This window comes from Scyliorhinus canicula, chromosome 25 (genome assembly GCF_902713615.1).
Source record: "Scyliorhinus canicula chromosome 25, sScyCan1.1, whole genome shotgun sequence".
Classification (NCBI taxonomy): Eukaryota; Metazoa; Chordata; class Chondrichthyes; order Carcharhiniformes; family Scyliorhinidae; genus Scyliorhinus; species Scyliorhinus canicula.
In genome coordinates, this window is record NC_052170.1 from 8,850,678 (window position 1) to 8,877,346 (window position 26,669).

Below are 26,669 nucleotides of genomic sequence, written 5' to 3' on the forward strand. Positions count from 1 at the left end.
AGGTCGCAGGTTCGACCCCGGCTCTGGGTCACTGTCCATGTGGAGTTTGCACATTCTCCCTGTGTTTGCTGGCTAGGTGGATTGGCCATGCTAAATTGCCCCTTAATTGGAAGAAATGAATTGGATACTCTAAATTAATTTTTTTAAAGTATGTTCAAGGCTGAGATTGACAGGTTTCTAATCAGTGAGGGAATAGAGGGTTATGGGGATAAGGCGGGAAAGTGGAGGTGGGGATTGTCACATCAGTTCAGCCATGATCTCATTGAATGGTGGAGCAGACTTGATGGGCCGAATGGTCTACTTCTGCTCCTGCATCTTATGGTCTGGATCGTTTGGATCCGAGATGTTAACTATTTCTTTCTTAAAAGTTCATTTATGGCATGTGGGCGTCGCTGGTTAGGCCAACATTTATTGCCCATCCCTATTTGCCCTTCAGAAGGTGGTGGTGAGCTGCCTTCTTGAACCGCTGCAGTCCCTGAGGTGTAGGTACACCCACTGTTCTGTTAGGGAGGGAGTTCCAGGATTTTGCCCCAGTGACAGTGAAGATACGGCCGATATATTTCCAAGTCAGGGTGGTGAGTGACTTGGAGGGGGGAACCTCCAGGTGGTGGGGTTCCCAGGTATCTGCTGCCCTTGTCCTTCTAGATGGTAGTGGTCACGGGTTTGGAAGGTGCTGTCTAAGGAGCCTCGGTGAGTTACGGCAGTGCATCTTGTAGCTGGTACACACGGCTGCCACTGTTCGCCGGTGGTGGAGGGTTTGAATGTTTGTGGAAGGAGGAGCAATCAAACGTGGCTGCTTCGTCCTGGATGGTGTCAGGTTTCTTGAGTTTTGTTGGAGTTGTACTCATCCAGGCAAGTGGAGATATTCCATCATATTCCTGACTTGTGCCTTTTAGATGGTGGACAAGCTTGAGGGGGGGAGGGGGGGTCAGGAGGTGAGTTACTCGCTGTAGGATTCCTAGTCTTTGACCTGCCCTGGTAGCCACAGTATTTATATGGCCAGCCCAGTTCAGTTTCTGATCAATGGTAACCCCGAGGATGTTGGGGATTCAGCGATGGTAATGCCATTGAATGTCAAGGGGTGATGGTTAGATCCTCTCTTGTAGGAAATGGTCATTGGTTGGCACTTGTGTGACACAAATGTAACTTGCCTTGTCAGCCCAAGCCTGGATATTGTCCAGGTCTTGCTGCATTTGAACATGGACTGCTTCTCCACAGATGCTGCCAGAGCTGCTGAGTTTATCCAACATTTTCTGTTTGTGGACATAGACAGTGAACCCCTACAGTGCAGAAGGAGGCCATTCAGCCCATCAAGCCTGCACTGACCCTCTGAATGAGCACTCTACCTAAGCTCACTCCCCTGCCCTATCCCTGTAACCCCACCTAACCTGCATATCCCTGGACATTAAGGGGCAATTTAGCATGGCCAATACATCTAACCTGCACATCTTTGGACTGTGGGAGGAAACCAGAGCACCCGGAGAGAACCCACGCAGACACGGGGAGAAACATACAAATTCCACACAGGCAGTCACCCAAGGCCAGAATTGATCCTGGATCCCTGGTGCTGTGAGGCAGCAGTGCTAACCACTCTGATGCCCTATATCTGCAATAGTTTGCATTCATATTAAGTATAGAATCACCAGTTACTATTCGTACAGATGTCAAGAATGGACCTGAATTAATATAGCGACTTTCATGACTTCCCAAAACACTTGCTGCCAGTGGGGTACTTTTTTGTTTTGGGAGTGTAGCCAATTAGCGCAGAGCTGGATTCCACAAACAACAAGATGGCAATCGTCCGTTGTCAATGCTTGTTTTGGTTGAGGGATGAGTGCCTGCTGGACGTGACATTCCTTCCCTGAGCGGAAAGAATGTGTCCAATGGGTAGGGTAAAACAGGCGAGACGGAGGGGGGTATAAAGTGACTTGGATAGTGAACGGAGCGAGCTTACAGTCTCTAGTTGGCGATGGACAAAGCAAGGATCGGGCTGACCTCCAGTGCCCCTCACAGCCATACAGGTAGCCAACATTCAAGTGTCGAGAGTTTGACAGCACAGAAAGAGTCCATTCGGCCCATCCTGTCTGCGCCAGCCATCAAGCCCCTCTCGATTCGAATCCTATTTTCCAGTGCTTGGTCCGTAGCCTTGTATGCTGTGGTATTTCAAGTGTCCGTCCACATGCTTCTTAGATGTTGTGAGGGTGACACCTCTCTCAAATAAGCAGAGCTGGAGGTGGGGTAGGGTGGTGGGGGGGTGGGGGTGGAGGGGGTTATCTGACCCAATTCTGCAGTCCCAACGCAGGATTAACTGCCTCCACTGCTGCATCTAAAGGCACATCCCAGATATCAATCAACCATCGCAGGCACACGGATTTTGCCATCTAGTCCTGATTTCCCCCTGTTTGTGTCGAATATTTCCTGTCCCGGTTTTATCCCGTTTCTAAAGTTCTCCATTCATTCCCCCACCCCGTCCAGCTTTTCAAACCTTTCCTCAGTAGCCGAGACACTAAGATTCAGTCTAGTTCTGACTTTTGAACATTTCCCCTTGCTTCCGGACTGTGTATGCTCGGGGGTGGGGGGGGTTTATTGGTAACGTCACTGGATTAGTAATTGGCCCAGGCTAATGCTCGGGGGACAAGGGCTCAAATCCAACCATGCCAGCTGCTGGCATTCAACTTCATTTAGTAATGTAGCGTTTTGTAAAAACTAGTCTCTCTCATGGTTGTTGATTGTTGTTATAAAAAAAAAACCCTCTGGGTCACTAATGTCCTTTAGGGAAGGAAATCTGCCGTCCTTACCCGGTCTGGCCTACATGTGACTCCAGACCCACATCAATGTGGCTGACTCTTAACTGCCCCCCTCGGAAATGATGTTCTCTCAGTTCAAGGGATGGGTAACCAATGCTGGCCTTGTCAATGATGCCCACACCCAATAAAATAATCAAAAAGTCAATGTGAGAAAGAATGATTTGCATTCATTCAGCGTCTTTCACAACCTCGGGTCAGTGGAATATCTTCTACATCGCTGTAGGAAATGCAGCAGCCAATTTGCTCACAGCAAGGCCCCAGGAACGCCGCCGTTATAAATAGCCGGAGAATCTGTTTTCTGCGATGTTGGTTGAGTGATAGGTTGGTCAGGTAACGGGGGAACGTCCCCCACTCAGTGCCACCATCCATCCTGCTTAAGGTCTCATCCCAAAGACAGGCTGCGGGATTCTCCGTAAGCCGGGTCGTCCGCCGGCAGCACACACACGCCCCCTGGTTTCCCGACGGCGTGGGGTGACCCACAATGGGAAACCCCATTGGCCGGCTCTGGAAACGGAGAATCCCGCTGACGGCGGGGAGGGGGGGGAGGGGGGGGGGGGGAGGGGGGGGGGGGCTGGAAAACGGGGCTGGCGGGACGCAGAATCCCACCCCCCGTGACCTCTGACACTGCAGCACTCCCCTGGCATCGGCCTAGAGTTTCCAATGGGAGTTGAACCCACGACCTTTTCATTCAGGGACTCAAGAGTTCTGCTAACTGAACCTTAAACTGACAGAAGTGCTCGATGCAGTATTGAATGCCTGGCCCGACCACAGCTCCATGCAGCTTTAGGCTAATTTATACCCTGCTGATTTGGCAATAAACTTTTGTGGGCTGTTGCTCTGCCTTCAATCCAGGGAAAGACATAGGAACAGGAGCTAGCCATTCAGCCCATTGAAACTGCTCCGCCATTCAATGCGATCATGGTTGATCAGACAGTTCATTGCCTTGGAGTACACCCACTCCCCCCATAACCCTTGCCTCACTGTTAATCTGAAATCTTTCAATCTCTGCTTTAAACACCCTCAATGACTGAGCTTCCACAGATCCCTGGGGGAGAGGATTCCAAACATTCACCACCCTCAGTGTAAATAAATTCCTCCTCATGTCAGTCCTGAGTGGCTTCCCCCTGATTTTAAATTTGTGCCCCCTTGGTTCCAGGCTCCCCAACAAGGGGAAACACCTGCATCTACCCGATCCGTTCCTTTTAAGTATTTTGTAGGTTTCAATGAGATCACCTCTCATTCTTTGAAACTCTCGAGCGGACACGCCCAGTTTGCCCGATCCCGCTTTCATCTTCCTCTCTGGCCGGTTTCGCACCATCAGCATCACACAGAAGCTGTTTACCTGGTCACTACTGCACTGCTGCTCGTGGGATCTTTCTGTGCACAAGTTGGCGGTCATGTTTTCTGCCTTACGATGGTGGCCGCGCTTCAAAAGGTGTTCCGTGGGCTGGAAAGCACTTTGAGGTGAAAGGCGCCACGTGAATGCAGGCCTCTCTTTTTAAAACAAACAAAAAAAATCATCGAGCACGTCACCCATTGTTTTAGCGCTGTCGCCAAAATGAAGTAAGAAGTCTTACACCAGGTTAAAGTCCAACAGGTTTGTTTCAAACACAAGCTTTTGGAGCACTGCTCCTTCCTCAGGTGACTTTAACCTGGTGTAAGACTTCTTACTGTGCTCACCCCAGTCCAAAACCGGCATCTCCACATCATGTCCAAAATATGTCCCTGTCAGGCAGGGAGGAAATGGCCGTGTGAGGGAACCATGGTTCACAAAAGAGGTTGAATGTCTTGTCAAGAGGAACAAGCTAGCTTGATCTTGGTTTCGGACAGTGCTCAGTCAGCACCACATTGAGGACCGAAGGGCCTGTTCTGTGCTGTACTGTTCTATGATAAAATGAAGGATTACCTTTTTAAGTGAGGGCCTGTGGAAATTAATCCCAGCTGGAGCCAGGTCCTTCTGGAGGTCCGGGGTGGGATGGGGAGGGGCAATGGGAGGAAAGCTGGAAAAATAAAATGGAGGACCCGTGCTGAGCCCGTGTTGTGAAGTTCCACGCTTCCTGTAGTCTAATGGATGACTCAGGTTCAACAAGTGGCTGCTATCATTGCCTTGAAATCTGTACATCCAACAGCCACATGTACAAGACAGGGAAATCCAAATAATCTTTAGCTGAATTATATATAATATATATGTATGGTGTAGAAAATTCCACGTGACTACGACACTCTGGTAGCTGGTGTTAGGCAGCATCTACTGTTTGGTCAGTCAGTTACTGACATTTGTTCACACAAAGGATTGAGTCTTTGTGACACTCTACCTCACTGGGTTGTGAATACTCAGTCGGTGAGGTCGATGGATTTTTTGGATGCGAAGTGAATCACCGGATATCGGCTTACAGCAGGAAGATGGAGCTGAAGTTCTGGCTGAATAGCAGAGCAGGCTGGAGGGGCAGAATGGCTTATTTCTTAATGATCTCATCTTCTTATCCTCCATTTTACCAGAGGACGTGAATCTGACCATGAGGGATAGGATAAGAATTAGGGCTTCTACCTCGATGGACCAGATTCAACCTCACCCCACCCAAAATCAAACTTGCTGTATGAGCGTACAAAAACCAATTGGCCCATCAAGCCGGCCTCTTAGTGGTGACCAGGAGCCTCCTCCCAGAACCAAAATCTGCCCCTCGTTGGCAGTCGTATTGTCAACCCCAGTCAGACAAGCCAAAGGTTGACCCGTGCGGAAAACAGGGAAGAGGTCACTCTGGAAGAATTGAAGATGCATCTCTGGGTTTGAGTTGAGGCAGAATCGAGTTGAATTTAATTGTGTTAAACCTGGCCCAGCCTGGGAGGGCTTGCTAATAAAATTGAGCGTCCAGAATGGAATGTCGTTACCCCACCCCATTCGCGCCACCCCCGGAGAAAATGAACAGGAAAACACAAATAAAACAGAATTGTACATCCCATATGTGCTTGGCAATATCAAGTTGTAGGTTCTCAGGCGGCATGTGGCGCAGTGGTTAGCACTGGGACAGCGGCGCTGAGGGCCCGGGTTCGAATCCCGGCTCTGGGTCACTGTCCGTCTGGAGTTTGCACATTCTCCCCGTGTCTGCGTGGGTTTCGCCCCCACAACCCAAAGATGTGCAGGGTAGGTGGATTGGCCACGCTAAAATTGCCCCTTAATTGGAGAAAAAATAATTGGGTACTCTAAATTTTTAAAAAAGTTGTAGGTTCACGTCCCTCCACAAAGACTTTAACACATGATCCAGGGCTGACACTCCAGTGCGGTAATGAGGGTGTGCCACAGTGCCGGGGTTGCCATCTTTCCGATGAGACGTCAGAGAGAGGCGCTGACTATCCTCTCAGTAAAAGATCCCAGTATCCCAAAGAGGCAAGTGGAGTTCCACCTGCTGTCCTGGCCAATATCTTACCTCAACCAACATCAATAAATTGGATTATAGAGTCATAGAATGGTTACACTACAGGAGGAATCTCCGGTCCATCATGCCAGGTTCTCTGCAAAAGCCATTCCCCCAGACCCACAGTCCCACTCTCCACACCCCCCACACCCACCCCGCAGCCCTTTAACTGACCATTATCACACTTCTGTTTGTGGGATCTTTCTGTGCACAAAATGGCTATATGTTTGCTGCATTGCACCAGTGGTGACATTTCAAAAGGAGTTTCTTACCCTGGAAAGTGGCAGTGAGAGTAAAATGGCTAATCTGAAAGTCAGAGAACCCAAATTCTATGGAACTTGGAGACATGTGGGACTTATTTCTTGGGCTGGTGTTAAGAACCACATCCCCACACAAAGAGTGACCAACATTTGGGATAGTCTTTCAGGTGTGTTGGTAGGGGGCATACCCCTGGATACTCTGATTAGGAGGGACGGGGGGGGGGGGGGGGGGTGGGGGGGGGGGGGGGGATTCTGTAGCTTCTTTCTGAATTAGTGAGCTAGGATGCTGGGAACGACATTCCTCGTGTCAACCTTGTGACCAATTGTAAAATAATCTGGGCCTCGAGGTTACGCTGGAGCCTGAAGAGGACACCCTCTTCAGCTTTTGCTAATCTCTGTACGCGTTGTACGGTCCAATGTTCAGACTTGCTCTATTGTTCACATGGAGCTTAGGACGTATATTTACAATGTTCGTGCTTCTCGCTTAGCATTTCTTGTTTACAACTTGCCTACGCAAATAGCCCACATTGCCCCTTCATTATTCTAAAGACAGACTGGGTAACGTACAGTAAATACGGTGACATTATTATTGCACGTATAAATCTTTGCAACATCATTTGAACTCTGAGATCTGGATTGCAATTTACTTCTGCTGTTCAATATAATATGCACAGCCGCACTCCCTGGCATCACCTTTTTGCACGATAAATTCTGCCTGGAGAACAGCAAAAGATAACTGAGTCATATGATTTGAACTAAGGTCACATCAGCTTTTTTTACTCCAACTCATCACAGAGGAGTAACGCACCCTGCCTATTATTTTTACAATGGTACTGCCTTTTACAGAGGCTGTACAGTCCCAGAGAGGCAAGAAACAGCTTTGCTTCTGCTGTTCATCATAAATGAGCATTCGCACATCAGGCAGCGCTCCAATGTCACACATTTGGCAAATGTCAACCAATAGGCACGGTGGCGCTGTGGTTAGCACTGCTGCCTCACGCCGCCGAGGTCACGGGTTCGATCCCGGCCCCGGGTCACTGTCCGTGTGGAGTTTGCACATTCTCCCCGTGTTTGCGTGGGTCTCACCCCCACGTCCCAAAGGTGCGCAGGGTAGGTGGATTTGCCACGCTAAATTGCCCCTTAATTGGGTACTCTAAATTTATTTTTAAAAATAGATAGATTTGAATCAAGCCATGTTGTAGGAAAGCACAACAACCAATTTTAGATAGCACCTCGGGTTAACCTCCCATCTGAAAGACAGAGCGTTTGGCAGTATAACGCTCCCTCAGGAATGTCAGCTTCGAATTATATGCTCAGGTCCTGGACTAGGACTTGAACCCAGAACCTAGTGAATCAGAGGTGAGAGTGAGGAAGTCCTCGGGATGAGGGCTTAGACTGCTGAGCCAGTGGTGGGGCCAAGAGAGTGGGGTAGGTACAAGTGGGAGAAACGTAGAATTCTTGGCTGGTTGGAAGGATGCAGAGGTGGGACTATTTTAGTCACCTTTGAAATTGTCACGGCTGAGATCAGTTAACTAACCTCCGTGATGGTGTGTCCGCGGTGTGGAGACACCTTCCTTGGCCATCAAGGGGGGGTGGGGAGCCTTGAACCTGGAGCTTCTAACTTAGAAGCAGGGCCAATGCCCACTTCACCAAAGGCCTCTGCTTCATGTCTAAGGACAGCAATGCTCCTCAGCCTTGCCTCATGGGAGGCTTTATTGAACTGGACCGAAATGGCAGCCTCCAGTGCTTGCCTCAGGGCAGAATCACATGACTATGGCGAGCTAGCCAGGACATTTAGCAAGATCGTATTTTCAAAACCCAAACGACCCCCGAACTTCATCAGAGATCAAAATGTGGGAACGTTCGGGATCAGAACTCTGCATTTGACAGGACCATCACGGGGTGTCTGTATTTCTGCTCCCAGGGCTATTGAAGTAAGTGTGGCAGATATCGCAATGGGATCTGGGGCGGCACGGTGGTTAGCACTGCTGCCTCACAGCGCCAGGGACCCGGGTCCAATTCCGGTCTTGGGTCACTGTCTGTGTGGAGTTTGCACTTTCTCCCCATGTCTGCGTGGGTTTCCTCCAGGTGCTCCAGTTTCCTCCCACAGTCCAAAGGCGTGCAGGTTAGGTGGATTGGCCATGATAAATTGCCCTTTAATGTCCAGGGATGTGCAGGTTAAGGTGGGGTTACGGGGCTATGGGGATAAGCGGGTTGAACGTGAGTAGAGTGCTAATTCGAAGGTTCGGTACAGACTCGATGGGCTGAATGGCCTCCTTCTGCACTGTAGGGATTCTATTCTTTTATGATTCTATCTGCCGCGCAAGGGGCAGGGGGCGGGGGCTGATACCAAACCCAGTGGAGTGCTGAGCAAAGCTTAAACAGCACAGGCACCCCGGGGGTTAATGAACATATCTCTACTGAAGTTAGTCCAACCCTTGAGTGCTGCCAAGCTTAATAACTGCTCGGAGCTGCAAATAACTGCTGTTCATATAAAAATACCTTTGTAGTTTGAATTTGAGAAGGATATAGCATTAGTCACAATTCTATCACTTATGTTTTAATCTGTAATTATCATGTTGATCAGAATCTGGGATGGTGGTACTGGAGAGCAAGTAGTTTGCAGTTTTGCCTGCCTTGTCAGCATCGAGCACTGATGCAGAATAAAGCTGCCTCTACGCTGTCACATCAAGTGCTTCCACATCAGCACCAGCAGAATTAGGTTTCAAAAATGTAAATGCATTTCCGTAGCGCCTGGCACAATCTCTTGGAGCTCTTCACAGCCAGTGAAGTACCTTCTGAAGTGTCGTCATGGTTACACTGATGGAAACACAGCACCCAGTTTACGGGCAGCTAGCTCCCACAATCAGCAATGTGATAACAACAAGTTATTTTGGTGAGGCTTTATATCAACACACAGAAAGTAAGCAGAGTAAGGCTCTCTCTGCACTGTTCCACCAATCACTCCCGAATGAAACACAGTATGGATTACAGACCAAACTTCTCTCTGCACTGTCCTGTCAAGCAGTCCCATGTCAGGTACAGCACAGGTTGGATTATATGGTAAAGCTCCCTTTACACCGTCCCATCAAATGCTCTCAAAGCTGGGGCTCGAGACAGAATAAATCTCCCACCATACTCTCCTGCCAAATACTCTCAGGGCAGGTCCAGCCTGGGTTAGATCTGATTCAAATTCTGGTCAGCGTGGCTTCACTACACAGCAGACAAACTCATTAGGGGTACCTATGCTGGCGGGGAATGCCTGAAAATATTCACCTGACTTTCCACTGCTGCCCAATGTGCCGTATATTTGGACGAATACCACTCGTCGACTCTAAGTCAACAGGTTGTGGGTTCAAGCCCTAAAGTCACAGAATGGATGTGCCAATCGATGAGGCACATGTTGATGTGGCACTGACATCAGGCAGTCATGTACTGGATACTGTCAGGAGCAGATGGACAGCCCTGTGGAGCCTTCCTGATAACTCACTATGTTCAGACTGCAAATAGTGCAAACAAACACGTTTTGAAATAGATACCCTGATGTGCCTATTGGCTCCTCCTGACTAGAATCCAAACCTAGCAGCTACCACAAGTCCCACTCCAGAGACTTGAGTCCAAAAGTAAATTTAGACTGATACGCCCAGCGCAGTGCTGAGGGAATGCTGCACTGCCTGAGGTGAGGCATTATTTTGTCTACTCAAGTGGACAAAAGAGACTCCGTTGCACTATTTGGAGGCGCAGGGAGCTGTTCCTCAGCCAACAGTTATCTCTCAACACCACCATTATCTGGCCATTGGCGGGTTGCTGTTTCTGGGATCTTGCTGTGCCCACATTAGCTGCCATGTTTCCTACAATTAAAGGGTGAACCCACTTCAAAAGGTTACACCACTGACGGTAAAATGCTGCCGGGGTTGCGAAAGGCAATATATAAATGCGAATCTTTACTTTCATGCTCAAATCTATTAGAAATTTCTCTTTAGGTTTTACGGCTGAAAGGGCTGAATCGAGACAGTGGGGGAATTCACTCCCAAGTTACACAGCACATGGGAAGTCTTAACACGCTGGTGCAGTGTGAAATCTGCAGCCTGCAGCCAAACCCAATAACAACTGAATCATACTTGTTTGATTCCCCGCAGAGCCAGATTGTTGTAAACAGCCTCAAGTGTGTCAGAATCTCAATCTGTTCTCAGTGATAGTCCAGTACTAATAACTCCTCCATAAGGTTGACATGACCTTTTCTAATCTGTTCCGAGGCAGGTTGGTGGGTCAGAGAAGCCTATTTAAATGTTGCTGAGAAACGGGCCCAACCGTTCACTCAGTCCCCAACCAAGCTGCCTCCCATTTAATTTACTGCCATTCACCCTCGCAAAGCGTCCTTAATCTATTCCTTCCCCCCTCATGTGTTTATTAACTTTTCCTTATGTGCATCCGTGCCTTAAACACTCCATAGTTCCAAATTCTCACCACATGAAGGGAAAGAATTTACAGGGCAACCAGGAAAGAGCAAATGGAACTAATTACCCAGGAGCTAGCAGAGCCACTGAGGGCCGAATGGCTATCTTATGTGCTGCATTAAGATGAGAAAGGTGTTTCTTCTGACTTGTGATCACAATTGAGCCCGTCTTCTCTAATTCTATCCTAATAAACATCTTCAGAGTGTTAAAGTCCTCACCAGGTCACCCCCCAACTTTCTATTTTCAGGAACGAAGGGCTCCAGCTTGTACAGTCTTTCCTGATCATTACACTCTCTCAGTTTTGCTATCATCCTTGTGAAGCTCTCTCTGAGTATCGACTGGCCGCTCCTGCAGTGCCAAGGGGGAGGTATTGGTCTCCTACCGAGGGGAGAACCTGACCTTTGCTCTGGAGTGCTGACCACTGGCTTCCAGATGCTGGGAGGGAGGGAGGTCCCTGAACTAAACGTTCAATCCAGGCGGTCCTCTGATCGCACGAGGAAACCCCAGCTCCAGGAAGGTGTTCAGGCAACAGGTGTGAAAGAAAACCAAAGTAGACAATCGAGGAGAAAGCAAAACAAAAATACTTAATTTGTCCCAATCATTGTAGAGATGTGGGAAATGACAGTTAAGGCCGGCATTTATTGCCCATCCCGAATCGCCCTGGAACTAAGTGGTTCACCCGTCCACTTCAGAGGGGCAGTTAAATCAACCAACATGGGTCTGGAGTCACATGTAGGCCAGACCAGGTAAGGATGTCAGATTTCCTCCATTAGTGAACCAGATGGGGTTTTAAACAATGGCTTCGTGGTCATCATTGGACTTTTAATTCCAGATTTTTAACGATGGGATTTGAACCCAGTTTCCCAGAGTTTTACAAGAGATCTCCAGATCATTAGTCTAGTAGCAATACCACATTTCCTAAAGATCTTGGTGTTCCCATGCTGGCTTTGTCCTTCTGGGTGGCGGAGGTTGTGCGTTTTGGAGCTGTTAAAGGAGAAACTAAAAGGTTTTTTGGGAACAGCATCAACGGTTCACAAAGCTGAGATGGTTAAGATTAAGTAGAAAATGTAACACAAATTGAATAGTAGTGAAACTTTGGAATTTGGTTGTGGGAGCTCAGTCTTTGAACATGTTTGAGGCAGAATTTCTCGATATTGAAGACATCAATGGGCATATCATGGAGGTGGTCAATGAGCCAATTGAATGGTGGAGGAGGGACGAGGGGCTGAATGGCCTGTTCCTATATTCTGAAAAGTGGAATTATGAACGAGAAGAGGGGAATTAAATTACTTTTTTTTATTTTCAGACAAAACTGTGTTTATTTTAATGCTTTGAAGGTTTACATTATAGTCATAAAGTTGTTTCATTAGTTGCTGTTTGTGATTGTATTTTACTCTTAGCCCAAATAAATAAAACTGGTTGGACTGAAGAGACTGAGATGTCCCTGACGTGCTCGGCAGTCGAAGATGTAATGAAATGTTCAGAGGCAGGAGGGGGTGGAGGTTATTGCAGAAGCTGAACAACACTCCAACTGATATCAGGTAACTCAGGACATACTGAGAATTGAACCATGCTCCTTATTAACAATAATAATCTTTACTGTCACAAGTAGTCACATTAACACAGCAATGAAGTTACTGTGAAAATCCCCTAGTCGCCACACTCCGGCGCCTGTTCGGGTACACTGGGGGAGAATTCAGAATGTCCAATTCACCCGATAGCATGTCTTTTGGGACCTGTGGAAGGAAACCCACGCAGGCGGGGGGGGGGGGGGGGGGGGGGGGGGGGGGGGGGGGGGAGAATGTGCAGACTCCGCACAGACAGTAACCCGAGCCGGGAATCGAACCTGGGTCCCTGGCGCGGTGAAACAACAGTGCTAACCACTGTGCTACCATGCCGCCCACTTAATCCTCGAATTCTACCAACCCCGGAGGTGTAATTTCAAGGGTGTTCCTGGCCCAGTAAGAGAGACACTCTGCCTGGGTCCAATCCTCGCATCGCTTCTGTCAATTAAAAAAGAAAGAATCTGCATTTCTGTAGCACCTTTCACGACGCGTGGTCACCTCAAAGCTTTTTACAGCCAATTAAATCCTTTTGACGAGTAGACACGGTCGTAATGTAAGCAATGTCACCATCGATCTGTGCATGGCAACCTCCCACACACTACAATGTGAGAAAGACCAGGTCACCTGCTGGTGTTAGTTGAAGGGTGTAATTCTGAAACTCACCTACATTTGGCAAAGGTAGATGTATAAAATGACCACGAGGGTGTCACTGACACTGTCGCGTCCCACAAAAACACCTCAAATTTGTGTAACAAGCTTCGATCGAATAGAATCCCACCACCATTTGAAAGGCTCCTACCCAATCCAGACAACTAAACTGTAATAAATCGGGGGTGTGTGTTAATTGTGGCTATTTTGTTTTATGGTTGGAACTAATAACATGAGGTAAATCTTTCAGCAACGTGTTAAATACTGGGTAAACCTGTGAAGCTATTATATCATGGGTGTGTTCTCAAATTGTTCTTTTAATGTGTGATATATTTCTGGCTTCTTCAATGTGGAGTGGTGACAGATTCAAGGAATCTGGGCAAGGAACAGGAACTGCTTTCATCCTTATTTGCAATGTTCTGAGCTGGTGCAAATACTCCTGGAGTCTCTATTCAGGTCTCGGCAACCCCCCGCCCCCCCGGCCCGATCCGCTGGCTCGTCCACTGATACCGAATTCCATTGCTGTGCCCCCCACATCCACACACACACATACACACACACACACCCCTTCCCGCTCAGCTATGATTGGCAAGGGGGCTCTGCAGCTCATTGTCTGGGGCAAAGTGGTGGCAGTGCCTGTGAAATGGAGCTCAACAAGAGAAGAAACGGTGGGAGAGGGGTGCACGGGGGACTTAAAATATCTTTCTTAATGGGCCAATGTTTCCTTATTTTAAACAGGAGCGAATAGGTCAGATCCAAGGTGGGAGATTGTCGCTGTGATTAATAGTAAAATAAAAGCAGGGCAGCACGGTGGCTCAGTGGGTTAGCCCTGCAGCCTCACGGCGCTGAGATCCCAGGTTCGACCCCGGCTCTGGGTCACTGTCCGTGTGGAGTTTGCACATTCTCCCAGTGTTTGCGTGGGTTTCGCCCCCACAACCCAAAAGATGTGCAGGCTGGGTGGATTGGCCACGCTAAATTGCCCCTGAATTGGAAAAAATGAATTGGGTACTCTAAATTTAAAAAGAAAATAGTAAAATAAAAGCTGATGGTGAATTGGCCGTGTGTCCTCTATCTCCAAACTGGGGAGCAATATCAAACAGGCTCCTAATTTGCTACTGACGCATTAAACACTATCCATCACACAAAGATCTCCCCCCACAAAAGCTCACCCAGAGACTGAGCGAGGTTTTAACCCAGTTGAAACCCATGCCCTCTAACAAATTGACCAGTGACTCGAAAGTACAGAAGCAAAGATTCAAGCTGTGAGATAACTTTTTGGAATTCCTGAGAGCGCAGGGGATTATTTTTTTATTTGCTGCTGCTGCTGCTGCTGCTGTTGTTGATGTCGGAAAACAACCCTCGCACTGTCCAGCCCGCGAACATCTGGTTGCATTGGCTGAACCTGTCAACGGTGCCTGAAGTCATTCTGCATTTCAGACGGTTTTCCAGTCGAACCGCAGCAACACCAGGCGGGAGACGGTTGGCATACCTGACCCAAACATGGAATTCCAATGGGCCAGCTCACTTCCCGTCCACCCCCACTCCTGTGTACAGCATTCCAATGCTAACACATCACTTCCTACCCAGTCCCAGTTTGTAGCTATTCTGATTCGAACAGCGCTCTATTCAAACGCTCACTCCCAATCTAAGTGTGAAATATTTCCTGTGAGTCATGTTCGCCTTTTGCTTTACTTTCTAATTAACCCCCCCCCCCCCCCCACACCCCACAGGTTTAACCCCCACCCTCCCACCCCACCTCCTCTACATCACAGAATCTCTGACTCACGCTGAAGGCCAGCATCACGTCCACACGCTGCCCTCCTCTGCCTTTGCCCATCCAACCATTCGTCATCTGCCAGTGAACATAGGAATATAACAAAGAGGAGCCGGAGAAGGCCATTGGAGCCATGTCTGCCACTCAGTGATGCCACGACTTTAACCCACTCTCCTGTCTACCATCCCTCATCAAAACCCTTGACTCCCTTGTCAATTAAAAATCCATCTAACTCAGCCACCATTAAGAATACTAATAAGCTTTATTAGTGTCACAAGTCGGCTTACATTAACACTGCAATGACGTTACTGTGAAAATCCCCTAGTCGCCACATTCCGGCGCCTGTTCGTGTACACAGAGGGAGAATTCAGAATGTCCAATTCACCCAACAAGCACTTCTTTCGGGACTTGTGGGAGGAAATGGGAGCACCGGGAGGAAACCCACGCAGACACGGGGAGAACGTGCAGACTCCGCACAGACAGTGACCCAAGCCGGGAATCGAACCTGGGACCCCTGGCACTGTCAGGCAACAGTGCTAACCACTGTGCTACCACAGCCCCCAGTGCTCACTGGGAAGAGGACACCAAATTCGGAGAGAAGACACTCCTTTTCCACTCCCCCAATGGGAGACCCCTGACTTTGAAACTATGCCAACTAGTTTTGCTTACACATCCTCTCAGCACCCAACCTGTCCACCCCCCCCCCCCCCACCACCCTCAGAACCTTCTGTGTTTCAATAAGATTCACCTCATTGTTTTGAACTCCAATGAGTATAGGCCCAAAACCTGCTCAACTGTTTCTCATCCCAGGAATCAACCTTCTCTGAACAGCTCCAATACAAATATATATCCTTCTTTAAGTAAGGTGAACCAGCTCATTGAGTCTTTGATCTGTGGTGGGCATCATGGGCCCCCCATCCAGCCCTCATATACTTGCAATCCCAGCACAGGCCACGGGATGGGGGCGAGTGGCAACTATTGGAAATTCACAATCATACTCTTGCGCCTTAAGGCAGTGGACACCGGTTATGAGAGTCAGAGCGTAAATCTACACCCCAAATAGTAATGCCTGATACAAGCCTCCAATAATAGCGGGTGCCTCCGGTGACATTGAGAGCTCTGATAACATTGAGAGGCTCCATAATAATGCTCCCTGACTTCTTCCCATCTCTTTTTGGGCAGTCCCTCGGGATCAAGGATGACTTGAGTCCAGTCCGATTCGGTGGGTTCAGCAGATTCTGCCATATGCAGGGCAAGTGGCACTTCAAGGGTTGGCTTGTTGGGCTGTTTGGAGATTTGTGGGCTCTCTTTCCGACACCTCGACTCCACCTCTGCACGTTCCCGGCGGTGCCTCCCGATGTGTTTGGTGCCTTCCCCGAATTAACTTCTCTGTTTCTGTCAGTCACCCTGTCAGATGCCCAGAGTCACACACACACACACACACACACACACCCCCCCCCCCGACCCCGAAAGCATTTCCCCGGTTGGCCTGGGAGTCTCCTGCCCTGACTGGACCAGCTGCTTTGGGGGAATCTGGTGATAGGCACACAAACCACATGTCCTGCCTGGCGACACTGATTTTGAGGAGCTGGTACCTCACCGCTGGGCAAGCTGGTTTAGCTCACTGAGCTAAATTGCTGGCTTTTAAAGCAGACCAAGCAGGCCAGCAGCACGGTTCGATTCCCGTACCAGCCTCCCCGGACAGGCGCCGGAATGTGGCGACCAGGGGCTTTTCACAGTAACTTAATTGAAGCCTACTCGTGACAATAAGCGATTTTCATTCATTTTCATTTTCAAGCTGGTTTAGATTGGCTCCCAGTTCACCAACAACTTGATGTTTCATGTATTTTTTAAAATTCCCTCCCCTCCCTATCTCTAGACACTCCTGCAGCCCTCCAATCCTCCTGCATTCCCACAATCCTGACCTTGCCCACATCCCCCTCTTTTTTTTTAAATTCAGAGTGCCCAATTCATTTTTCTCCAATTAAGGGGCAAGTTAGCGTGGCCAATCCACCTACCCTGCACATCTTTTGGGTTGTGGGGGCGAAACTCACGCAGACTCGGGGATAATGTACAAACTGCACACAAACAGTGAGCCAGGCCCGGGATTCGAAACTGGGACCTCGGCGCCGTGAGGCAGCACCCACATCCCCCCCTCACTTAGCCACATGGCTGGCGGCCGCGCTTTGAGCTGCATGGGCCCTAAGCTCTGGATATGCCTCTGCCAAATCTCCTCCTCGCTCTCTCCTCCTTTAACATGATGTTTCAAACTGATCCCTTTGATCAAATGTCTGTCCCTATCTGGTCCCAAAGCCTCCATCTTCGGCCCTGGGTCCAACATTTGCTTGACAATCACTCCTACCGTTGAAAAGATTGAGGACGATGGCTCCTGTAAACCTCTTTGGGACCTCAACGAAAGGCGCTATATAAATGCAAGTTGTTGTTGCGCAGATGTGACTGGGCTTGAGTGTAATCTCCCCTCCCTCCAGGTCAAAGAGCCTGCCAGCCCCAATGGCCCGACTCAGCCATGGAAGGCATTTGGAAGAGGACATGGAAGGGGATTGTGGAGGTGGGGGAAGAGGGTCTCAAGGAAGGCTTGTGGTCAGCGGAGAGCCTCAACACACGCAAGGGTAGGTGGGTTACCGGACGCCTCCACCGCTGGGAGGCAGGTTAAGAGATGGGTGGGTTGGCAGCAGGCAGGCCACTTGCTGCATTTTACTTGGCCACCCCGGGGGTAGCACAGTGGTTAGCACTGTTGCTTCACAGCGCCAGGGTCCCAGGTTCGATGCTTGGGTTACTGTCTATGAAGAGTCCATACGTTCTCCCCGTGTCTGCGTGGGTTTCCTCTGGGTGCTCTGGTTTCCTCCCACAAGTCCCGAAAGATGTGCAGGTTGGGTGGATTGTCCCTGCTAAATTGCCCCTTAGTGTCCAAAGAAGGTTAGGTAGGGTTACTGGGTTACGGGGATAGGTTGTGTCGTGTTATGTACTCTGGGATAACACAGGCTGCAACTGGATGCAGCTTTAACCAAAAGATACTCCAGACCTTGAAAATGAAAATGAATGAAAATCGCTTATTGTCACGAGTAGGCTTCAATGAAGTTACTGTGAAAAGCCCCTAGTCGCCACATTCCGGCGCCTGTCCGGGGAGGCTGGTACGGGAATCGAACCGTGCTGCTGGCCTGCTTGGTCTGCTTTAAAAGCCAGCGATTTAGCTGAGTGAGCTAAACCAGCCCCTGGTTTACGGGGATAGGCCTCAATGGAGAGGGAAACGAACTGGGACATCTTCTGGGTACCAGGGGCCTGGTTTTTCCTGCCATTTCCGCTCAGCGCCAGCCAGTAAACAGTGCGTGTGGCAATGTCTCATCTTGCACCTGGCCTTGGGACAGAGGAGGAATGGCGGGAACCAGAGGATTGTGAAACACGACACCGGCTAATCCCTCCCTGTTAGCACGGAGCAAGATTAACCAGAAAGTGCTTTGCACGTAGGGATAAAAATCACCGACACTGTTAAAGTCCGGTGCATTTAAATTGCTTGACAAATGCCTCCCAGTTACCATCTGTCACTGGGAATTAATACTTTAAAACCAGGCTGACCAAGCTTGTCATGGTGTGTGTCACAGATCTTCAGAAGAAAGGTTAAAGCGATGCTCCCTTTAATTTCAATGTGTAATATGCTGCTGAGCAGCCGACTCTGGGGGTTTTTTTTTAATTAACTCTGTGCAAGGCTGGTAAATGCAAAATTCACAGACCCAATATTTCAAAATAATTTGTGGGGATTCTCAAATTCCTTATGTGGAGCGAGCAAGCTGCCTCCACCTCTTTCGTAGCTGCCTCTCCTGTGCTGTCGTAGGTTGAATTCCTGCTTCCCTATATGCTGAGCGCTGCAAGGCTCCGGGAATCAAGGGGAAAGGACAGGAAACACTGCCATAAAAGGGCAGGCCGGTAATATGAGGCCATTGGTGGGCGGGGTACTGCTGCCTTGCCAAGAACTTGCTGACAGGCTGAGAGAGGGAGTGGAACTCCACACCTTAACCTCAGCTGCGTGCAACCCTCCTCGAACACACACAGGAACACCACCCTCCCCCTTCCCCACCCTCTCCTGCCCTCTGCACCCCTGCCCCTCCCCGACCCCACCAGCTCCCTCCCAGGCATGTTGCCACCTGTGCAGCCTGTCACATGTGACGTTTGTTTTTTTTTTGCAACACGACGGGGTTTAACCCTTTGCAGCGCTCACTGCCACACAGTGACTGCCCATTCAGCCCCTCCAGCCTGATCCGGCGTACAGCACGGTTGTCGTCCAACTGCACCTTGACCCCCCCTCCCACTCTTGGCAGGCAGAAAGTCTGTATTCAGACGGGTGACCTGTACCGGGCGGCATAGAACATAGAACGTAGAACATAGAATTTACAGTGTAGAAGGAGAGCGTTCGGCCCATCGAGTCAGCACTGGCTCTTTGTTTTGGACACTAAGGGCAATTTATCATGGCCAAACCACCTAATCTTCGGACTGTGGGAGGAAATCGAGAGCACCCCGGAGGAAACCCACGCAGACACGAGGAGAACGTGCAGACTCCGCACAGTCACCCGAGCTGGGAATCGAACCTGGGACCCTGGAGCTGTGAAACAACTGTGCTGCCCATTGTGCTACCGTACTGCCCCCACTGTGAGCACTGGGGGACGTGGTAGCGCAGTTGTTAGCACTATTGCTTCACAGCACCAGGGACTCGGGTTCGATTCCCGGCTTGGGTCACTATCTGTGCGGAGTCTTCTCCCCGTGTCTGAGTAGGTTTCCTCCGGGTGCTCCGGTTTCCTCCCACAAATCCCAAAAGACGTGCTTGTTAAGTGAATTGGACATTCTGAATTCTCCCTCTGTGTACCCGAACATGCGCCGGAGTGTCCAATTCATCCACACAGCACATCTTTCGGGACTTGTGGGAGGAAACCGGAGCACCCGGAGGAAATCCACACAGACACGGGGAGAACGTGCAGACTCCGCACAGACAGTGACCCGAGCCGGGAATTGAACCTGGGACCCTGGTGCTGTGAAGCAGCAGTGCTAACCACTGAGCTACCGTCACAGTGGGAAACATGGCAGCCAATTTACACACAGCAAGATCCCACAAGCGACAATGTGATAAAGACCAGGTAATCTATATTTGTGATGTTGGTTGAAGAATAAATATTGGTCAGGATACCAGGGGGAAACCCCCCTGCTCTTACGAATTAGGAGCTGGAGAAGGCCACTCGGCCCCTCGAACCTGCTCCGTCATTCAATGAGATCATGGCTGATCTACTTTTACCCTCAACTTTGCATTCCTAGGGCAGCACGGTGGCCTAGTGGTTAGCACAACCGCTTCACGGCGCTGAGGTCCCATGTTCGATCCCGGCTCTGGGTCACTGTCCGTGTGGAGTTTGCACATTCTCCCCGTGTCTGCGTGGGTTTCGCCCCCACAACCCAAAAATGTGCAGAGTAGGTGGATTGGCCATGCTAAAATTGCCCCTTAATTGGAAAAAATAATTGGGTAATCTAAATTTATTAAAAAAAAACAAAAAAACTTTGCATTCCTAGGGCAGCACGGTGGCCTAGTGGTTAGCACAACCGCCTCACGGCGCTGAGGTCCCAGGTTCGATCCCGGCTCTGGGTCACTGTCCGTGTGGAGTTTGCACATTCTCCCCGTGTCTGCGTGGGTTTCGCCCCCACAACCCAAAAATGTGCAGGGTAGGTGGATTGGCCACGCTAAATTGCCCCTTAATTGGAAAAATTAATTGGGTAATCTAAATTTTAAAAAAAAAACAAAAAAAACTTTGCATTCCTACTTCCCCTCGATAACCGTTCACCCCCTTGCCTATCAGGAATCTATCTACTTCTGCCTCAAAGATGTTCAAAGACTTCCCCTCCATCAACGTTTGAGGGAGAGAGTTCCAAAGACTCACCATCGTCTGAGAGAAAAACATTCTCCTCATCTCCGTCTTAAATGGATGACCTCTCATATTTAAAGTGACCGGGGCAGCACGGTGGCACAGTGGGTTAGCCCTGCTGCCTCACGGCGCTGAGGTCCCAGGTTCGATCCCGGCTCTGGGTCACTGTCTGTGTGGAGTTTGCACATTCTCCCCGTGTCTGCGTGGGTTTCGCCCCCACAACACAAAGATGTGCAGGTCAGGTGGATTGGCCACGCTAAATTGCCCCTTAATTGGAAAACAATTAATTGGCTACTTGAAATTTATTAAAAAAAAGAAGAGTAAGCGGCAACTGATAGAAATGTAGAGATGTTAAAAAAAAAACCTTTCAGCACTTATCGGTGTCAAACATTCTCGAGCCCTTCCACCCCTGCTTCCCGGGATCACGGGGGGGGGGCATTGTGATGGTGGCTGAACAGACATGGGGCGGGGCAGGGACGGGGTGGGTGCAGGAGAGGTGCCCTCTGGTTGGCACGGCCACCTCACCTCAGGTGTGTCTGGGAGAGTGGGTTAGTGCCGGAGGGTTAGCGCACGCAGCAAGGAGGAAGTGGGAGGGCTGGGCTTTGAACCATGCTGGGAATAAGAAACAAGCCAGTGGAGAGAATGCGAAAGTGGGTGAGGCTGTGGCTTCTTGCCCAGAACATTTCTGGAAAACAACTGGCAGCCTGCCCAGAACCAGGCCCAAGTCTGATTAAGCAGAACTGCTCATCTTGCATCTTTTCCTATAGGGTTGCCCACCTCCCCCCACCACCCCCCAGGATTGGCCAGGAATTGAGGACCAATCTCCAGGACACTCTCCCTGAGAAAAATCATCGGGGTGTTCAAAAAGATTGTTTATTTTTCCCTTTACTTTGTTTGAGCATTTCTCTTTGTCAGTTATAAAAATAGTAAAATGGGGGGAAGAAAGGCTTATTGGCTGACAGTCAAGGATCTTCCAATTGGGTAATGAGTCTTTTTGCTTTGCAATTGGCGTAGGAAGGCCGTGCGTCACAAGGACGGACGTGTTGACCAACTGGAGTGTGGGGCAATCAAATCATGTGATAAAACCTCCAGGAATACATTTAATCACAGTTGGCAACACTATTCTTACAAGCTGTTCTGTCGACTGTAGGTCATAAGTTCCTTTAGACATCAAGGAACACACGGGAATAAGCTGGAGAAGGGGCAATCCCAATCTTTAGCCCGGTGTGTGGCATTTCGAGACTCTTGGGGGAGAATCGGCTCTGTGGTCACTCTGGACCTCAGACAGGCCTTCAGGTTATTGCTCCCAGTCAACCCCACTCAGAACACCCTTTGGCGAAAGGCTCCAGATTTCACCTCAAGACCTTCTCAAACTAATGCCATAAATGGTTCCTTTGGTAGAAGCCAGATACTGTGAACCCTGGGGATCTACAATAGAGAAAGAAAGTGCTGGAGAAGCCCAGAAAGTCCGTGGAGAGAGAGAGAGAGAGAGAGCGAGAGAGAAGCAGAGTTGATGTTTCGGTCCGATCCGCTGATCCGAAGGAGAGTCATGCTGGATTGGAAATGTTAACTCTGTTTCTCTCCCTTCACGATGCCTGTCGAGTGGGTCAGCAGCTCAAGCAGCAAACTCTGAACTTGAGTGGCACGACGCCATGACCCCCCCCCCCCCCCACCACCACCACACAATAGCTCCTCCTGTCCCCTCCGCTGACCCTACAGCCATCCCAGACGTCTGTGTGTCTTCATTCCTGTCCCCTTCTGTATCCTCTGCTTTTGGAGGCTGTGCCTTCAGCTGTTTAGGCCCTATGTATAAATGTGAGGTTATTCATTTTGATAGCAAAAACGAATAGGCAGACTATTATCTAAATGGCCATAAATTAGGAGAGGGGAGTGGGCAGCGGGATCTGGGTGCCCGCCTACACCAGTCACTGAAGGTAAGCATGCAGGTGCAGCAGGCGGTAAAGAAGGCTAATGGTATGTTGGTCTTCATTGCGAGAGGATTCGAGTACAGGAGCAGGGATGTCTTGCTGCAATTATACAGGGCCTTGGTGAGACCACACCTGGAATACTGTGCGCAGTTTTGGTCTCCCTCTCTGAGGAAGGATGTTCTTGCTCTAGAGGGAGTGCAGCAAAAGTTTACCAGACTGATTCCTGGGATGGCGGGACTGACGTATGAGGAGAGATTGAGTCAGTTAGGAAAGTATTTGCTGGAGTTCAGAAGAATGAGGAGAGATCTCGTAGAACGGCTTGAAATTCTAACAGGACTGGACGGGGTAGACACAGGAAGGAAGTGCCCGGTGGTGGGGGATGTCCAGAACCAGGGGTCAGCGTCTGAGGATCTGGGGTAAACCATCTGGGACTGAGATGAGGTGACGTTCCTTAACCCCTAGAGTAGTTGGCCTGTCGAATTGGCCGAAATAGTTGAGGCCAAAACATTGCATGTTTACAAGAAACAGTTAGATATAGCACTTGGGGGCAAAGGGGATCAAAGGATATGGGGGGAGGGGGGGGGGGAGAGGCGGGAACAAGCTATTGAGTTGGACGATCAGATATGTTCATAATGAATGGCGGAGAAGGCTTGAAGGGCCGAATGGCCTCCTCCTGCTCTTATTTTTTATGTTCTGGAACTGTTTATTTTGGGATTTCTGTAACTTTTGAATATCTCCTGATGTGGTCGGGTGTCACAATTTGTCTGATTCCGATCTGAGTTTATCGATTTTTGCCAGCCAGGATCACAGAAGGACAATGGGGGTCAAAGCGGCTCTGGTATTTACCACTGGCCATTCGGCCCAACAGGTCCAGCCTAGTATTCCCTCCCACCTCTTCTTTATCTCAACCTGTCAATGAAATGAAAATGGCTTATTGTCACAAGTAGGCTTCGAGTGAAGTTACTGTGAAAAGCCCCTAGTCGTCACATTCCGGCGTCTGTTCGGGGAGGCTGCTACGGGAATTGAACCGTGCTGCTGGCCTGCTTTAAAAGCCAGCTATTTAGCCCAGTGTGCTAAACCAGCCCCAGTATATCCTTCTGTCCACTTCAACCTCATATGTTTGGAGTTAAGATGCAGCCATGATCTTACTGAATGGCACAGAACGGACGAGAGGGGTTGAATGGCCTCGTCCTGTTCCTCTTACGCTCCTGTGAAACATCTTGGGATAGTCTAGTCGGTCGAAGGCGTCGTATAAATGCAAGTTGTTGTTGTTGCCTGCTCAGTGGCCACGGCGCGGTTGGCGCATCTGGACACCTTGGCGTGGAAGCAAGTGAAATCTGAAGTGATGGTGTTCGGGCAAGGCCAAGGTAGCAAGCATCAGAATGACGTCACGCGCCTGCAAACAACAGGAAGTGTGATGTTAATCCTGAACCTTGATCGGAAGGCCTGGGTGGCAGGTACTTAAGATAAGGAGCTTGAGACTGACGAGGTAAATGAACTCGGTTACGTGCTCAGAAAGTACCAGGCAGTGGGAGAACATTCATAATTTGCTGGACTGATACCAACTAAGAAGTGTGTGGGAGAAGGGAGCGGCCCCACTGCAGGGTGACCAAAAAAAATCAAAGTTTATCCTCTGTATAATCAATGTTCTGCAGCGTGTTATCCAACCTGCTGAACTGCACGTTCTGACCACGAATCTCAAACATCTACAGCTTAATCCAAAGCTCTGTTGCCTGTCTCCGCATTCCCGCTGTCCTGCTCCCTGTCCCCCCCCATGCCCACTGATTGGCCCCGGGTCAAGCTGTGCCTTGGCATCAAAGTTCGGAGCCTCATTCTCAATGTCCTCCTCATCCCCGCACACTCCCTGGCTCTGTAACCTCCTCCAACCCTCCGAGACATCTGCACTTCTCCAATTCCCGGGTGCTTGGGCACCTGGGATTTCAACTTCCCACACTGCAACTGTGCCTTCCAACTTAACTTCTGGAATTCCCTCCCTGTGCTTCCCTCTCTTCCTTTACAATATTATATAAAATGTCCCTCTTTGAACAAGCCTTTGATCACCTGTCCTAATATCTCCTTATGTGGCTCGGAATTTTAATAATTGCCCCTGAAAAGCATCTCAGGGACATTTTATACCAGTCCGTAAGGTGCTATATGAATGCAAGCTGTTGTTGTTGCCTCCTGCAAACCAATCCAACAGCCTTTCCCTTTTTTTAAGTAACTATATATATATTTAATAATCTTTAGTGTCACAAGTAGGTTTACATTAACACTGCAATGAAGTTACTGTGAAAATCCCCTAGTCGCCACATTCCGGCGCCTGTTCGGGTACACAGAGGGTGAATTCAGAATGTCCAATTCACCTAACAAGCACGTCTTTCGGGACATGTGGGTGGAAACCGGAGCACCCGGAGGAAACCCACGCAGACACGGGGAGAACGTGCATTCTCCGCACAGACAGTGACCCAAGCCGGGAATCGATCCTGGGACCCTGGCGCTGTGAAGCAACAGTGCTAGCCACTGCACTACCGTGCCGCCCTGTCGGAAAGAAAGGGTTAAATAACAGACAATTTCTTTTAATAAAAGGATGAAATGAATTGAAATGGGTCCAACCCATTTGTGGCGTGGTGTGTGGGGGTGGGGTGGGGGGCTGGTGGTGGAGGAGAGGGGAGAGGGAGGGCAATGCCTTTGAACTTTGTAAAGAATTGTTCCAGTATCCACATGGCATTGATTTCATCGAATGATGCAGTACAGAATGTTAGTACTTGACAGGTGTTTAATACCAGTAGTTGAAGGCAATCATTAGGCATTAATTAGTTAATTATATTCAGACGTATATATAAAGAGGAGCCAGGTTGCAATGAGGCGGATTATATTGGGGGGGGGGAGAGGAGGTCTGTGCAAGCAATAAACAGTCTCCACCAAAGCACCTTCATCTCCGTGTATTCTTCACAACCGGCCTCGGGAATTTCTCCTGACGCAGAAGGAGGCCATTCGGCCCATCGGCTTTTCAAAGAGCATTCCAGTTACTGTCACTCCCCCATCCTATTGCCCATTTTCCTGCACTGCTTCCTCCTTTGAATAATTATCCAATTACCTTCTCCTCTGAGGGGTACCATGCCCCAGGAGGGCATTGTTGACCACAGACTTCCATTGGATTAGCCCATGGCGATGCTTGTCAAAGAACTGCCATTGACTTCTGAATCATAGAATCCCTACAGTGCAGAAGGAGGCCATTCGGCCCAGTGAGTCTGCACTGACTCCGCCACCCCCCCCCCAAATGAGTACCCTACCTAGATCCACTCCCCCACCCTGTCCCCGTAACCCCACCTAATCTTTGGTCGCTATGGGGCATTTTTAATGTGGCCAATCCACCTAACCTGCACATCTTTGGACTGTGGGAGGGAACCGGAGCACCCGGAGGGAACCCACGCAGACACGGGGCGAACGTGCATACTCCGCACAGATAGTCAGCCGAGGTTGGAATTGAACCCGGGGCCCTGGCGCTGTGAGGCAGCAGTGCGAACCCCCATGCCACCGTGTTGTATGGTTAACCAGGGGATTCTCCCACTCTGACCGTCTGCCATCAGAAATATGGGAGGATCGGCAGGCTGATAATCAACCTGTTAAAGCCACATTATGAGCGGACCTTCTGTGGCCATCAAGCCCTGGAGCGGGACGTGAACCTGGAACGTGTGACTCAGTGGTAAGGATGGTACCCTGAAGATTATTAATGAACCCATTTCGACCATCCGACACGTTTCAATTCTGAACCAGTCCTATTGTTGCAGGTAAAGAATCCCCCCCCCCCCCCCCCCCCCCCCCCCCCCAGCCCCATTTGTCCTCTGGTTTGTTTGCCAGTCACCTTAAATCTGTGCCTGCCAACTATCAACCCTGCA

At 49.6% G+C, this 26,669-nt stretch overlaps 1 protein-coding gene across 1 annotated transcript in view; it reads right to left on the reverse strand.

Moving 5' to 3' along the window:
- The window catches only part of LOC119957031 (heterogeneous nuclear ribonucleoprotein U-like protein 2), a 355,048-nt gene that overhangs the window by 74,630 nt on the left and 253,749 nt on the right, over positions 1 to 26,669 (reverse strand). The window lies entirely within an intron of this gene.